This window comes from Elaeis guineensis, chromosome 15 (genome assembly GCF_000442705.2).
Source record: "Elaeis guineensis isolate ETL-2024a chromosome 15, EG11, whole genome shotgun sequence".
In the NCBI taxonomy this organism is placed as follows: domain Eukaryota; kingdom Viridiplantae; phylum Streptophyta; class Magnoliopsida; order Arecales; family Arecaceae; genus Elaeis; species Elaeis guineensis.
The window spans coordinates 37,814,609-37,833,001 of record NC_026007.2 but is presented as its reverse complement, the minus strand read 5'-3'; the positions used below and the strand labels follow the sequence as shown (position 1 = coordinate 37,833,001).

General features: G+C 34.5%; 1 pseudogene; it reads right to left on the bottom strand.

Moving 5' to 3' along the window:
• LOC140854112 (uncharacterized) overlaps positions 1 to 18,393 on the bottom strand; it is a 101,626-nt pseudogene that overhangs the window by 42,776 nt on the left and 40,457 nt on the right.

The window sequence follows — 18,393 nt, the reverse complement described above, 5'->3', positions numbered from 1 at the left end:
AAAATTTTTTTCTAAACATCTATGCAGTAAAAATAAATTAAAATAATTTTAATTTATATGTACCAGATCAGATCTAAAAATTATAGCATGAATCTTGATATGAACATATACCCATGATTTGATATCTAAAATAGGAAAAATAAACTATTGGAAAAATTAAAAGGAGATTGAATCTCCAAACCTCGGATCCTGCGGATGTCCCGGATTCTGATCGTAGCCGCGCACGCGCCTGACCTCTATTGATATCCACACGGAGCCATCTGATCGAAGCATCAAGATCACCGATGTGCTAATACCTTATAGATCTTGCTTCTCATCCATGGATCTTGATCTCTTCTTTCAAATCTTGAAGAAGCAGATCACTGTGCGAACTCTTTCGCACAGATCCGACGGGATCTGAACTAGATTACCATGAAGAGAAGAAGAACCTTTCTTCTTTTCATCTTCTCTCTCTTTTTCTCTCCTAGATTTGATCTCTATTAGATCTGGGCATGGACATAAAGTGGAGAAGGAAGAAAGAGGCATTGGGGAGGAGAGAAAGATGTAAGAAAGAAGCCTCTCGCATCTAACGCACGCCACCTCCCTTCACGCATCCTCTTTTTATTTTTTTATTTTTTTTTATCATACCACTTCTCACATCCCATACACAAATCCTTCTTAAGGGTCAAGAGATCTCATCTCTTTTAATCCAAGGTGTTCAAAAACAAATCAAAGGATAGATGTGCATTGAGATAAGGGAAGAAAGAAGGAGAGATGTCTCACGCCAACAATTAGCGCATGCCCTCTTTTCCTAATTTTTTTATCACATAAAAAAATACTTACATGCCCTAATCTGAGATATTTCTATCTTATTGTGAATCAAATTCAAATAAAAAAAAATTTGGATAAAAAAAACTTCTAGATAAGGCGGGCCACCAACTATTGGCGCCCCCTCTCCTTTCACACATGTGAAGAAAAAAGGATGAAAAAAATAATATCCCACTTCTCCTTTTAGGGTGATTTTTAAAGAGAGAGTTTTAGAGAACTTGGACTCTCTGAGTCATAGTTCATCTAGTTCAAATAAAGCCTCAATCAGGTTCAAATCGAGTCCGAAACGAGCCAAATTCGAAAAGGCTGTCAAGCCTGATCCAATCAAGCTTGAAATCCAAATCTGATTTGGATAATTGAATCTAATTAATATTAAATTAAATTAAATCTGATTAAAATAAATTTAATTTAAATTAATTAATACTTAATTCATAATTTAATTAGCCTAAAAAAAATGACAACACTTGCAATTAAGTTCCTGTGCTAACAATTAGCAGCTGCCAAAACTATAATGCTTACAAATTAGTAGTTTCTAAAATTCAAACTATCAATCCAATTGATAATTCAAATATAATTCAAGCTATTGATCAGGTCATACTCTTTTTGTGTGTGACCCCTCAACTTCTATTCTGTCTGGTAGTGAGACATACCATGATCTCCATCATTGTATCATCGAAACTCTTTTTGATGGGCTGAAATGATTCCAACTCACCTCAACAAAGATCTTTGATTCGAAAATGATCTTAGTGAGTTCTCACGATCCACCAGTGACATCTAGCAACATGTAGTGGCAATCCAGTAGAATAGAAAAGTGAATCCCTAGGTATAGTTATCGTGTGATACAATCTCTCTATCGAGAGTTTCGACTTGACGGAGGTCATGGAGAACTCGTCAAACCCCATCGTCAGTCATATGCTAGATTGGCTCGACTCGAGTTTATTTATGAATCCTGTAAAAACTCTTTTTCAATATTCACATTTACTCTAGCTAGAGATTTTCTGAACTCAGTCTTACGAATTGCATAGGACTTCTCCTTTTCTACCAAGGTTGATAGATTCCACCTAGGTGTATCCTACTCCAAACAACGAACCTGAACCTACATAGCCAACATACACAGCAAGGATCCATATGGCTAGGGACCAAGAAAATGTGTAGTCAAACTATATAGCTTCACTATGAATAGCCAATACACCGTAAGTCAAAAGACCAGTCACACCACTGCAGCATCAAGAAAATCGCTGATGAATGAGTAGACATCCAAGTGATTTCTCATGTTGGTCACGCTCAGTGCAAGTTATTCTCTAACAACCACCTGCACTCTCACCCTAGTGTCTCTACACCGCAGACTCAAGACTCATCTATCCTAAAGGAAAGTGATCCATGCACCGTTCTCAAATATATTGATCACTATCCTCCGTGATGATTCTTCGATCGAAAATATTTAGAAATTAATCACTAATGATGTATGTCTCAAATTCTCAATACCTTAAGAATATATAAAATCATCTTTATTAATTTTTAGAATAAATCATGGACACATAAATATGATTGGTTATTAAGACTGTCCAACAAGTACAAAACATGCCTTAGAAAAAAGTATGTGTCAGCCAAGATTGGTTTTTAGGGCACACATCCAACATGTCATCCACATACAAAATAAGAAATACTATCACAGAGTTATTAACCCACTTGTATATGCAGGGTTCCTCTCCATTCTTAATGAAGCCATATATTTTGATCACTTTTTCAAAATGCATGTTTCAACTTTGAGATGCTCGCTTAAGGTCATAAATAGATCTTTAAAGCTTGCACACCTTAGACTTATTTGTAGATATGAAATCTTTAGGTTGTGTCATATACACCTCTTCTTCTAGCTCTCCATTTAGGAAGACTATTTTCATATCCATTTGCTAGATTTCATAGTCCAGATATGCTGCTATCACAAGCATGATCTAAATGGACTTGGGCATTACCATAGGAGAAAATATCTCATCATAGTCAATACCATAATGTTGATGATAATCTTTGGCAATCAGATGGGCTTTATAAATCTCCATCTTCTCGTCTATGTCCCTCTTTCTTTTGAAGATCCACTTACACCCTATGAATTTTATCTCTTCTAGTGGGTCAACCAATATCCATACATCATTGATCTTCATGAATTCTATTTCGAATTTCATGGCTTCCAGCCACTTATCAGAGTCAGATCTCTGCATCCATCCATATAGGTGATCGGATCCTCATTATTCTTATCAAATTCAACTAGATCACCATCTCAGATGAAGAAATTATAGTATCTATCTGGTTGATGTGGTACTCTACCGAATCTCCTTAAAGATGTCTCTACAATAGGTTTCAAATTTGATCTAATCAAGTTCGACTCTATGGGTTTACTAGATTATGTCAGTTCTTCTACTGATCGAACTTCATCAAGTTCAATCATTGAGGCATTAGTTCTTTTCCCAAGAAACTTCTTTTCTAGAAAGACTGCTCTATTACTAACGAATACCTTCTGTTCATCAGTATGGTAGAAGTAATATCCTTTGATCTCTTTTAGGTACCCTACAAATAGATACTTATTAGATTTAGATCCAAACTTGTCAGTTTTCAAACATTTGGCATAAGCCAAACATCTCCAAATTCTAAGATGAGAGAGTACTGGCTTATGTTCTGTCCACATCTCATATGATATTTTACTTACAGACTTTTTTAAAATTTTATTTAAAATATAACAAGCTAACTCGAGTGCATATCCTCAAAAGGAGATCAGTAGACTTGCAAAGCCCATCATCGATCGATGTCTAATAGGATTCGATTCTTTCTTTCCAACACACCATTATGCTATGGTGTTTCAAGAGAGGTTCATTGCTAGAAAATCTCATTCACTTCTAAGTATGTCAGAAACTCAATGGAGAGATATTCATCTCTTCGATTGGATCGAAGAGTTTTAATACTCTTCTCAGTTTATTTCTCTACTTCATTACGAAATCGTTTGAATATTTCAAATAATTCTGACTTATATGTCATTAAATAGATATGCCTATATCTCAATAGGTCATCTATAAATATAATAAAATAATAATATCTATCTTTGATACTAGTGTTCATCGGTCCACATACATCAGTATGTATCAGACCTAGAACTTCACTGGCTCGCTCACTTTTTTCAGTAAAAGATGACTTGATCATTTTTTTTAAGAAAATAAAACTCACAGTTGGAAGTAATTCACAATCACTGACTTTGAAGATTCTCTCTTATGTCAATCTGTTTATTCTATTCTTGTTAACATGACCTAACCTACAGTGCCAAAGGTAAATATTGGAGACATCACTAATTCTAGGATGTTTGCTGGATGTGTATATTACACTAACAGATTGTGATAATATGTAAATACCATTGTTCAGCTGTCTATTCATCATATTAACACCATTCATAATGATATTAAAATTATCTCATTTTATTAAAATTTTATAACTATATATGGACAAGAGGCCTACAAAAATAATGTTCAATAAAAAGAAAGGACAAAAGTGATATTCACTAAGAATAATTATATTAGACTTGAATACAAGCTTAATAATCCCCAACGCTAGAACTAAAATTGATCTTCCATCTCCAACATTAAAGAATCTTTCATCTTCTTCAAATCTCCTACTGACTTGCAGACCTTACAATGAATTACAAATATTAAAAAGACTTCTAATATCTAATATCCAGATAGTAGAATCATAAATTAAGAAATTATAAGGTGTTATCATATAATTACCTTATCCAACAATAACTTACTTCTTTCTCGGCCTGTTCGGATCCAGAAAGATAATGTACTGAGGACAATTTCTCTTCTAGTGCCTCTGCTTCTTGCAGTAGAAGCATTCTATTTGATTTTAGTCGAACTTAGATTTTTTGGTCTGACAGGATCTAGGTGCCCCAGCACTTTGCATCCTTTTCTTGTTCTTCTTGTTCTTCTTCCCTTTCTTAAAGGGTCGACATCCAGAAGAAGACCCTCCCACAACATTCACCAACTCTTTGTGGAGCTGGTGATCTTTCTTAAAGTTCTGCAGTAACCCCAGCAAACCATGGTAGTTGACTACAGGCTTTGTTATTTGATAATGAGTAAGAAAAGGGAGGAAGGATTTGGGCAGAGAGTTCAAAATGGTATCCTTCCCCAGCTGCTCATGTAGGAGAAAGTCGAGCTTGCTTAAGCGCTTAATCATCTCGATCATGTACAGTACATGATCAGTGACTGACGTTCCTTTCCTCATTCGAGCATTGTAGATAACACAACTAGTCTTGTGCCTCTCAACATCGTCGGGTGTGCTAAAGGAGTCGTTCCACATTTACAACATGTCCTATGGCTAAGCAGTCTCAAAACGATGATTGAACTCATCATTCATTACCACCAGCATAATACAATGAACCATAGTTCAATTGTTGAGTCACTTTTGATAAGTATCTTTGACTGTACTACAGGCATTCGAAGCTGGCTTCTCAGATGTCGGATCTGTTAAAACAAATAAGATCCATTCGTACTCTAGGACTATTTTAAGCTTTCAATACCAGCTATCAAAATTTGATCACATCAATTTATCACTATCTAATAGTGATCGGAGTGACATGGTGATGGCCATAACTGCAAATAAAAAATCAAAACCTAATTTTGAGGACTTCTTCCACCTTGATTTTTATAGTCTTTTCCATCATGAAAGCTTTCAAAAAACTCCTTGTTTGAGGTTTATTTGAGCATTTAAAATCATTTTTTTCCTTGACTTAACTTCTTTTAAGAGGATTTTTTCTTCATTTTTAGTACTTGAAAATTTCTACATTTACTCGTGAATACATGATTAGTAACACAATCACTCAATGTTTTGAAATCATCAAGATCAATCATAGGGTCAACATACATATACATACATACATTCATACATACATACATACATATATATATATATATAATATATATATATATATATATAAAATATATATATATATAATTGCATTATTGGTACCAAAATGATATATTATGGCTACACAAGAGCTAGATGTTCTTGAGCTCATTGAAGTCTAGGAAATGAGGCCCATCGAGTTTGGGAGTCTAGGTTCTAGACATAGCAAATGTTAACAAGGTCAAGGGTGCTGCCAATGTTCCTCTAGAAGACAATAAGGCCACAAACACAACCTAGCTTGGCCTCATAGTTGACATCAAACAAGGAGTGCCATTGGAAAGCTAAGTGTAGGGGGAGGAGAGACCGAGTAAGGAGGGTTCATCTAGCTATCCTTGATACAATGAAGATGAGGCAAAGTTCTCAATGAGGAAGACTCCGATAAAGTGCTCGATATTGTCTGATGACAAGGAGGGCCCAGCTAATCATCTTCTATTAGGAAATATGTCCTAAAGTCAATTGTCTAAGTTGTTGATGATTATGCTTCTTATAATTATATATGAATTATTAATTAATAAAAATTATTTGATATTTTCATTAAAAATCATGAGTCTTTTTAATTGAACTCTTATGTTATGATGAAGTCCTTAGAACTACTTACAATCAATAAAGAAGAATTTATCATGTAGTTCTTAAACTTGTTTACGACCAAACGATACATTACTACTAGGACGATAATATTTTATCAAGTATAGGTCATTGTGTGCCATATGGGTTGGTTGTCCTCGTAATCAAGGAGTGTGGAGATACTGATATGGCATACATGTGAGATATAGAAGTACATCATCACTGAATAGTGATCAAACTATGGTGTACTCTGCTGTCAAGAGTAGCTTACGAAGGATATAGATATAAGTATCCCTCAGACCTGAGATCATCTTGGTGACTTGCAAGCAACTCACTCTACTTTGATGCCAAACTATCATATTTCTAATATAATGATGGAAGACTACTGAGTACAGTAAAATACTTGCAAAGTCGGTGTGTGAGTCAAGATGGGATTGACCCCCTTCAAATTATAGGAGTTAATGCATCACTCTATTTCAATTGAGCAAAACCTTGGTCAAGGTAATCCTTGTGAGAAGTCACAGGCTTGATGAGGTTAAAACATAATGCAGATGAACTAATTCAGAGTTGACAGTTTAATCCTAAGTCATCCTGCGCATTGAGGGTCAAAGGGATGAATTATGTGGTAACCATATCCCAAGTTCTTGAATGTTGCTTTACAACTATTTGATACTATACGAATGTCAGATATCATTGCTAGATGGTCATCTCGATTAGTATACAAATTTATTTCTATACTACTAATTTAGCATTCAAACCTACACACAATAAAAATTTCGATCTGATTTGATGGCTGATCGATGATTATGAATCGTTGAAAGGTAAAATCATCAATATGATTGATGGTTAATCTTGTACAAAGATTGTAATAAATAATTTGTTAAGAGTTAGTGAATCATAAGAAGATTGATTAATAATAAGATTACTAATTAACTCAATTTGATTGAGAAATAAGGTTTGGATCAAATCCAATTGAATTAGATTTAATTAGGTTTGAACTGATTAGGTTATAAGATGATCCAATCGCTAAGGGATATTAGTTCCTAATTTGATCAGAACTTGAGTTTAATTAATTTTTAATTTGATTAGAATTTAATTAAGATAGTTTAGTGCCTAATTAGATTAGGTTCTCATTTTAATTGGATTTAACCAAATGAGATTTGGTTTGGATAACTTAGAACCAACTATAGAGTCCAAATCAGATTGGACTTCTCCCCATGTGCCACACCCTAAATGATGCCTCTTTTTTTCTCAACGCAAATCTGATTTTGCATGAGATTTCTCCATGAAAATATTGGTTCCACCCCTTCCTTTCTTACATCCAAAGATGGGATAAAATCTGGGTCATATGGTAAGTTCAAATTAGATTTGAAATTTGATTCCATATAAGGATGAGTTTTGATCTCATTCAAATCCTATGGACGCCAAACCAAGTAATGCCATTCTTTTTGTGCAACAAAAGGAGGGCATTCACCATGGAAAACTAGAGATGGGCATGAGGCTTTGTTGGAAAGGATTAATTAGTTTCTGGAATTCAAAATCATTTTGAATTTGAACTAAGATTGATCCTTATCTAACCTCACGGATGCCCACCTTTATTTTGGCCTTTCTTTTGTGTGACAAAGAGAGAGAATTCACCATGAGTTCCATCAGGAAAATTGAGAGAAAGAGAGGTCTTTCTATTGGAAAGAAAAGAAAAAAAAGGTTGAGGGCGTTGCACTTGGGTGTGGGTTTTATGCTTGGCGCTAGGGCTTTTGAGAGAGAGAAAAGCAAAGAGAGAAAGGAGTTTCTCCCCTCATCTTCCACTCTCTATTCTTTTTCCTCTTAGATCAGCTAACAACAGGATCTCTATGTGAGCTAGCACTCCTAGGAGATCGATCAAATTAGACTTCGTGTGGACTTCCGTAGAGGTCGGATGCATGTGCGATTAGGAGCAACATACAACCCATCGGATTTCAGTCGTGGTGAATAATAACCTATGCAAAGTTATAGAGATCAAATCTCTATCATCTAGTATATTATATCTAATATTTCAAATATATTTTCAGATTATGCATGCATATTTTATGTCATGAGATCCATGCTTTGGCAATTATAGATTAGATCTAGTGCATGGTAGATTAAATAGTTTAATCAGTTTGCTTCCATCGTGGAAAAAATTTTTGAAAACTATGCATGAACTGTCCTAGCATTCCTTCAATTGATATCAGAGTGTAGGTTCTTTTTGACATGATCATGTATGAAAAAAGATCTAAAAATAATTTATTTTAGATCGCATGTACTGATTATAAGGTTGTCCTGCTGTAAGTGATTACAGTGAAAAGATTGTCTTAGTATGTACTAATCTAAAACCTTAAATCATGAATAAATTTATATGAGATCTAAAGAGATTTATGATGTATAATCTGATTTAAGCAAAGCATGAGATATTTTTGATCTGACTTAGATGTGATCTAAAGTAGTGATCAGATCTAAAATTTAATCTGTCACACATACGATTTGTTAGATTAGATTTATTATTTTCTTAGTAGCCTAGTACTGAGATTGGGTTGATCATCATGGCCGTCTGGTCATAAGAAGAAGCAGGGATCAAAGTCCCTCTCTTGCCCATTCTATGGGTTCTCTTATGGTGTGTAGAGGTACCATTTGTGATTATATTGTTAGATGTATATCCTAGAAGTCAATTATTGATTGACACATTATTCATTCTATGACATAAATTTATACTTTAAACTATTGATTTAATCAACAAAGAATAAATTTTTTTTTTCATTCAAGTATTATGTATCCTTGAATCATCCTTGAAATTAATGTTACGATACATAGTCTCAAGTATTGAGAATTAAAGCAATATATGATCGATTCTTAAATTACTCCCGATTATAGGATAGTCATGTGGATGGTGATCGATCCAGATAGATCGATGCACAGTTTATCTTCTTCAAAATAAATGAGCCTCTAGTCTATGGTGTAGAGACACTGAGCAGTGAGTGCGGATAGTTGTTAGAGAATAATTAGTACTAAGCATGATCATACGAGAGATCACATAAATTTTTATCCAATTGTCAAAGATCATCTCAATATTGTAGTTGCGTGACTAGTCTTTTGACCTACGATGTCACAATTGCTCATAGTAAGACTGCTGTAGTTTGACTACATATAAACATTGACTCAATCATGAGTTTTTGTAGTAGATGTTGGCTTTAGTTGGTTGAGCTATGTGAGCAACATGTACATCTAGATGAGATTTATTGACCTTGATAGAGAGGAGTAATCTGATAAAATTTGAGAAGCTGAGTCCATAAGTCTATGGCCATAGCAGTATAATTGATAGAAAATAATTTTTATTTAAAATTATTATGAGACTTGAGCTGATCGGATCTATCATATGACTGATGATAAGGTTTGACAGTTTATCCATGACCTGCCATCTGTCGGGACTCACGATAGAGGGACTGTATCATACATTAACTACATCTAAAAATTCTATTTCAGTTCTGCTAGGTTGCCACTACATATTATTAGATGTCACTGGTAGATTATGAGAGCTTAATAAGATTGTTTTGGATCAATGATCTTTATCGAGTTAGAGTGAAACTGTTCTGACTCACTAAAAGAGATTTCAGTGATACCTATGATAGAGATCATTGTATATCTCACTACCAGACAGAATTGAATCTATGGGGTCACACATAAAGAGAGAAGATCTTGATTAGTTATAATTAAGTTTATGAAGCACCAATTAATATGGATTTAAAAAAATTCTATTGGGTTCATGTTAACCTTGCTAGCACCTGGGTGAATCTAATTACTGTAGTAGTTTGTTTACTTATATGATAAGCATTGATCAATTCTTACACTTGATTTGAACCTAATTGAATATGATTAAATGGCCTCCAATAGTTGGATGCTTAATTTATAACTTGGATTAAATCAAGAAAGAGTTTCTTGATTTTATTCATCTTGATTTGATCATGAATCCTTGAAGTAAATTTATGAAACTATGTGGGCTGATTTGTGAGTGTTTAATTAGATCCTATATGATGGGATGCCTAGCACTGGGTGTGGGCATGGATGAATAATGGATGGTACCCTATTTGTTTGATTCAAGTATATTATGGCTAGGACTTCTAATATAATTAGGAGGAGGGATCCTAATTTGATTAGGATACTCATTAGATGTCTATTTAAAAGACCCTAGCCCTACTTCTCACATAATCTCTCATGATCTTCCATCCTTGCCGCAACCTATTACTGTGCCCATGCCCCCTCTTCCTCTCTCTCTAGCCCATGCCCTCTCTCTCTAGGCATCCCTCTTGGAGCTAGAAGAGAGGTGGGCGGCATCCCTTTTCTTTGGTGTCAAGTGTTGGCATCAAGTTGTTGGTGGTTTCATCCTCTTTCTCTCAAGTTTGTTGAGAGTTAGTTACAATCACTTCTTATTTGTTGTTCTTCTTGATTAGTTGAGGGATCAAGAAAGGTTCTTGGTTTCTTCAAGAATCAAGAAAGAAAGATCAAAAGGATTCACGAATTAATCTCTATCCAGGCTTGGTTCAAACTTATTCAGGCTTTTGGTTCAAGAAAGCAGGATCCAACAAAAAATAATTGAGGTCGGCCCTATGGATAACTATAGAGGCAGGATGCTTGTGCTACTGATTCAAAATCTGATCAACCCCAGATCTAGGGGTTGAATTAGATTCAACCCCAGTTGTAGGTTTGAGGCAAAAGAAAAAGTGATTCAGGTATATAAATTGAATTCAGGCTTTCTTCATTTATCCTAAAATCAGTTTATGTTAATTTCAATATGTGAACTAGATCTATAGGTATTTTCATATGATGAATGTATGCTTAGATTATAAATATTTTAATCTAATTTTTTTATTATATTTTTGAATTTAGAAAAGTTTTGAAATCTACATGCACTGGCACATGTAGAAAATTCAACAGTAGTATCAGAGCCATAGGTTCATATACATGAAAGTAGCATAAAAATCTTGAAAATTATTTTCAAAATTTTGATTTTAGATCATACATGAGATTTATATCTAAAAAGTATTTTATTTCTGATTTTTAATCATATGTGCGAAATATGAAAGCATGCGTAGGTTAGAAATTAAATTTCTACGATCAGAATTTTTCATGTATGCGGTATATGATAGTATATTTAGATCTAAAATTAATTTTTAAAAAAATTTAAAATTTTTTATACATATGATATATGATTGCATGCATATTCTGAAAGTATTTTAAAAATTAAAAACTTATTTTTTATACAATAAATTTAGATCTGAAAATTATTTTTATGATCTGAAATTAGTATGTGCATGAATTATTGGGTATAGGTAGTTTTGCATTAGATCATGTAATTGGATTGCATCTTAGATTATGATTTAATCATATTGGATCAAAATTGATGTAGCTATTGATTTAACTAAGTCAAGTATTGATTTGGATTAGATCAATTGGGCTTATGATTCTATAAGTATTATAGATTGAGTCGATTGAACCCCATATGTAGAATTGAGTCAACCTAAGGACCTAATTCGGCTTCATACCTCGAATCTAATTCACCTAAGCTGACTAATTGAAACTAATAAATCATTTGGTGTCTAAGACAAGTTTCGATCAGTGGTTTTTAATTAGGAGCCTATTCATCTGGATAATTAAGTCTACGATGAGTTAATCACGTACCCTCCCATCGATCTCACTTATCTGACTAATTGGATGATTGGGTCCATTAGTTGCTAAGATATTTTAGTTTAGCCCATGCCAGTTAGATCGATTATGTAATGACTAATTAGATAAGACTTGACCTAAATCTTCCTAATCAATATTAAGCTTTATGGTCTTCCACCGTTGTAGAAGTGCGGACGTGGTACTGGCGTTAACTATTCTCGATTGGTTACAGTGATTTAGTTGTATTGAGAATATGCAATAACTCTACTAGCAAGGAGTTGCTCTAGAATGAAGATGGGGTTGGGCCCAATATATGTTATCTGAAAAACTCAATGACGGCTTCACACCTATTCGTGAACAATGGGTCTGACTTAACTAAAAAGTGGGGCAATATATATTATCTGAGCTCTCATGCTTAGAGACCAAGTCACTGCAATATGCTTAGAAAAGCATTTGAGCAAAGTGTTGCCTACGCATTAGTGTGCATGTTATCAATAACTATTTGGTGAGGTGCACGGTATCAGTGGGGCCGCAGCATCCATTAAAAATCTTGCATTGGTCACATTGGGTTTTCGCTTTTCATCTGGAGAGTGTCAAAATTTGAAAAAATAGTGAAAGTCTATTTACATCTAAAAGTTTTTAAAATAAATATAAATTTAAGTACAAATATCTAACTAAAATCTCTACTTCGTAAATAAACAATGTCGGTCTCTAACCCACTAGTCTGCATCCTTGAAACCAACCATCTGACTGACACAAATTTTAAGGATTGGCTTAGAAACCTTAGTCCTGACATCTGAGAAAATTGGATATGTACTCGATCAAGATACCCCACCTTTACCAGCCCATCCTATGGTAGAGCAAAGAGCTGCTCTAGATAAGTAGACGAATGATGAACTTAGGATGAAGTGCTATGTGCTGGCTTCCATATCAAATGAGTTGCAGAGCCAACATGAGCACATGTCCACTATCCGTACCATGATCACTCTCCTACAAGAATTGTATGGTGAACAGAGTCAGACCGTGCACTTTGAATTGTTTAAGCGGTTGATCAATATAAAGATGCATGAGGGGCAGTCAGTTCACGATTATTGTATGATAATGATCAAAGATCTTGAGGATCTTGAGAAGCTGGAGCTTACTATGTAGAGGGAGTTAAAGATGGATTTGATCCTCTAATCTCTGACTAGTTTGTTTGGATAATTTATCATAAACTACCATATGAACAAATCAGACTGTAACTTATTCGAGTTGGTCAATATGCTGGTCACTATTGAGGATACCTTGAAAAATTTAAGGGGCTCGATTCTTACTGTTGAGTGAGTACCTTCCAAGAGAAAGTCTCAAAGAAAGAAAAAGAATAAGTCTACAAAGAAGCAAAAGAACAAGAGCAAACCCAAGAAGGACACTTCGAAGAAAGCTGTAGAGAAAGAAAAGTATTTTCACTACAACTTCGATGGCCATTGGAGGAGAAACTGTCCGTCTTACCTGGAGAGCCTAAAGATAAAAAAGGGTGAACAACCTTCTGAAGGTATGCTCATAATAGAATCTAACCTTATGATTTTTTCTACTTCTAATTAGATATTGGACTTTGATTCTAATGTTCATATATGAACTTCAATGTAGGGTCTAATAGTGTTGGATTTGTACCCTATAAGTCAATTATTGGCCGACACATTATGTAATTCTAGGACCTAAACTTGCACTTGCAATCTTTTTATTATCAATAAAGAGCTTTTTCTTTCTAATTATATTTATATATCCATGATTTATCTTAAAAATTAACAAAAATAATTTTTATATATTCTTAAAGAGTTAAAAATTTGAGACATACATTAATTAGTGGTTAATTTTTAAATACTTCCGATCAAAGGATCGTCACGGAGGACAATAATCAGTCAATTTGAGATTGGTGCATGGTCACCTGCCTTGTGGGTAGATGAGTCTTGGGTCTGTGGTGTAGAGACACTGAGATGAAGGTATAGTAGTTGTTAGAGAATAACTTACATCGAGCATGACCAACATGAGAACCACATGGATGTCTACTCACTCGTCAGTGGTCTTCTCAATGCTGCAGTGGTGTGAGTGGTCCTTTGATCTACGGTGCCATTGACTATTCACAGTGAGGCTACTGGATTTGACTGCATGTTCCCTTGGTCCCTAGCCATTCAAGTCCTTGCTGTGTATATTGGCTTCAGTAGGTTCAGATTTACTGTTTGAAATAAGATGCACTTAGATGGAATCTATCGATCTTGGTAGAAAAAGAGAAGTCCTATGCGATTTGTGAGACTAAGTTTAGAAAGTCTTTGATCAAAGCAAGTATAAATACTGAAAAAGAGTTTTCACAGAATTCACAAATGAACTTGAGTCGAGCCAATCTTGCATATGACTGACGATGGGATCTGACGAGTTCTCCATGACCTCCATCAAGTCAGAACTCACAATAGAAGATTGAATTATACGATAACTGTACCTAAAGATTTGTACTTTTATTCTATTGAGTTGCCACTATATACTGCTAGATGTCACTGATGGATTGTGAGACTCATCGGGTGTCATCTTGATGATCGATGGCCCTCGAAGGGTAAAATTAAAAATATTTCAATCCATCAAAAAGAGTTTTGATGATATTGTGATAGAGATCACAATATATCTCACTACTAGACAGAATAAAATCTATGGGATCACATATTAAGAAATTTAATCTCGAATTTATCAATTAGGCTTATGAAGTTTCAATTGGGTTAGGATTTATTGAAATCCTATTAGGTTTATAAGAACCATGCTAGCATACGGTTAAACTTAATTCTTTTCGAAACTTTGATTTGATTTCAAATCTATAGCTTTGAACCTAATCTAAATCTATTTGAGTTTAATTAGGTTCTTAATTATGAGCCCAAAAGAATTTGATTAAGTCAATTAGTTGGCATAATTATCCTAACATTATCTCTTCTTTATCTCCTAATTATCTCTAAGTATGCATGTGGAATAAATGAAAGAAAGGGTGGCGCCTACTTTTGTTTTTGGCATGAAATAGATGCCAAATCCCAAGATATGGTAGAGGGGCCCGCCCCCTCTTATGTGGCATGGCATGGAGGAGAGAGAGTGGGGCCACATCCCCCTCTTATTTGGCTAGAAATCCCTTTGTGGGGCTCCAAGAGTTGGCGCCCCAACTATCTGACATATTTTAGATGGATGCTTCTTGTACCTACTTAAAGGGGATGATCATATACCATTTATATCTGATTTTAATTAAAATAAATTAGATTAAAATAGTAGAAGATTCTTATGAGATAAAGATCTACCTTTTTAAGATAATTGGATTCCTATTTTATGTCAGAAAAGTGCTTATATAAAGGGTATGTCTTTAGGGTTCCTAGCTAATAGAGTTTTTGGTGAAATAAACTCCTCTCTCTCCTTTCTCCATGCCTCCTTTCCTCCCTCTCTTCTCTTCCATGCCCAAGAGTTGGGCATCTCCTTTTCCACACGTCAAGAGGTAGTGCTTTGAAACTTCAAGAGTGAAGATTAAGGAGAAGAAGAAGAAGGTTGCTGATCAAAGAGTTGATTCCACAGTTCAGATCAAGATGTTGATCAAAGTGTTCAAGGCTAAGATTCTTCTTTGAAAGAAGAGTATTCTATGAGGAGAGATCAGTTTGAGATTGATCCAGATAGATATCCGTAGAGGCTAGACACGTATGCGGCTCGAGCATCTACGAATCTGTGATCATCGAAAGCAGTGAATATCTACCCATGCCAAGATAATGAGATATGATCTCATATTTATTTCTAAACTTCAGATTATATATATGTATTTTTTTCGGAGCTTGAGTAGGATTAGATTTGATCTTTTGCATGTGGAGTTAAAGGGTTTAACCCATTTTATTTTTTGCTGTATTTTTTTTTTAAAAATTTTGAAATCTATACATGTTGCCTATTCAATTTTCTAACAAATAGAAAGTAAGAGATTGAGACAAAGTGACATGATCCTTCGGATCGATAATAGAGCAAAAATTGATGCAGAAGCCATTGGAACCTATCCTCTTTGATTATCGTCAGATTTTAGATTAGATTTATAAGACTGTTATTTTATTTCTGTAGCTAGCCAAAATTTAATTTTGGTTTCTGTACTAGCATAGGATGGATTTATTTTTTAATTTAATAAAGACTATTGTTCTATTTATTTATGAAATAAATTGGTTGCATCTACTCTTTTGATTGACAGTATGTATCACTTGCATGTTGATACTAATGTGAACCTAAATAAGTAAGTAGTGAGTACCGTAAGCCAAAAGAGATCCAGAGATGAGTTTAACTATAAGTATTTATATCACCATAGGCTTCGTCATATTAGAGAGAATAGGATAAACAGACTGAAAAAAGATGAGATCCTAGACTTGGTTAAGTCTGAATCAGTTTCAACTTGTAAATCATGCCTTCACAGAAAAATGGCTAGGTTATCTTTTATGGGACAAGGAGAAAGGGCCACTAAGTTACTAGCTCTGGTACACACCAATGTGTGTGGTCCATTTGATGTGCAAGTCAGGGATGGTTATAGCTATTTTATTATCTTTATTGATGATTTGTTACAATATGGATATGTGTTTCTCATGAAACATAAGTCTGAAGCCTTTGAAAGGTTCAGAGAATTCAGACATAAGGTAGAAAAGCAAACAGATAAACTCATCAAAATCTTGTGATCTGATCGAGGAGGAAAATACCTAAGTACTAAATTTCTGCAATATCTTAAGGAGAGCAACATAGTCTCTCAATAGACTCCTTCCAACACACCTCAACTCAACAGAATATCTGAAAGAAGAAATAAGACCTTATTAGATATGGTATAATCCATGGTGAGCTTCACTGATTTACCCATATTTTTTTGGGGGTATGTTTTACTTATCGTGATACATATTTTAAATAGGATTCTTTCTAAATCTGTTTCTATCACGTCATATGAGATATGGCATGGTAAGAAGCTGAATCTGAGTTATCTTAAGACTTGAGGATATCCAGTCTATGTCAAGAGACAGAAAGCTGACAAGCTAGAAGATAGATCTATTGTAGCTCAATTTATAGGGTATCTTAAAAAATTCATGAGATACTATTTTTACTTTTCAAATGATTATAATATGATTATAAGTCGCAATGCTACGTTCTTAGAAAAATAATTTATCCAAGATGGTAGTAGTGGAAGATTAGTTGAGCTTGATGAAAATATCTCTGAAGAGCAACGAGCTATAGATTCTCACGAATCCATTCATAATGAGCCAATAGTTAATGTTTCACCTCCACCTCATAGATCAGGAAGAATCTTCCATCCTCCTAAAAGAGACATGGGTATGCTGAAAGAGGATGTGGAGGAATCATTTCTTGTGAGAGATAGAGGTTATGGTGATAATCCTGATACTTTTGACAAGATGATGTCTGACATCAATTTTGAAAAATGGTTAGATGTAATGAAGTTAGGAATTGACTCAATATACTCAAATCAGGTACGGACCTTAGTGGATCCACCTGAGAAAATTATTCTCATTGAGTGTAAATGGATGTACAAAAGAAAAATAGATACTGATGGTGAGGTAGAGACCTATAAGGTAAGACTAGTGGTGAAGGATCATGTCAGTACGAAGGTATTGACTATCATGACACCTTTTCACTTATAACCATGCTAAAATTCATTCGCACATTGCTTGTTATTATAGCTTACTATGATTATAAAATCTGACAGATGGATATGAAAACTACTTTTCTAAATAGATATCTTAAAGAAGATATCTATATGGAGTAGCTTTTAGATTTTACATCAGATGATAGTGATCATTGAGTCTGCAAACTGCAAAGGTCCATCTATGGACTAAAGCAGGTCTCTTGGAGCTAGAATCTTCATTTCGATGATGTAATCAAATCATTTGATTTCATCAAAAATAAAGAGGAACCTTGTATTTATAAAAAGATCAGTAGGAGCGCACTTGTCTTCCTTGTATTGTACGTGGATGATATCCTCCTCATTAGGAATGATATTTTCATGTTGACCTTAATCAAAGTTTGATTGTCTAAGGAATTCTCCATGAAAGACTTAGGAAAAGCATCCTATTTTCATGAAATAAAGGTCTATAGAGATAAATCTAGAAAGATGGTTGGTCTATCACAGAAGCTGTACTAGAGAAAGTGTTGAAGCAGTTCGACATAAAAAACTCTAAAAGGGATTTTTCATCCCTTAGGTATGGTATTCGACTCTCTAGGATGATGTGTCTGATCACTTTTGAGGAGATCGAGCGTATGAGAGAATCTCTTATGCTTCGATGATAGAGAACTTCATGTATGCCATGTAATACACTTGATCTGATATTGTCCTTGCTGTGAGTATCACAAGCAGGTATCAGTCGAATCCAGGTCAGAAGTATT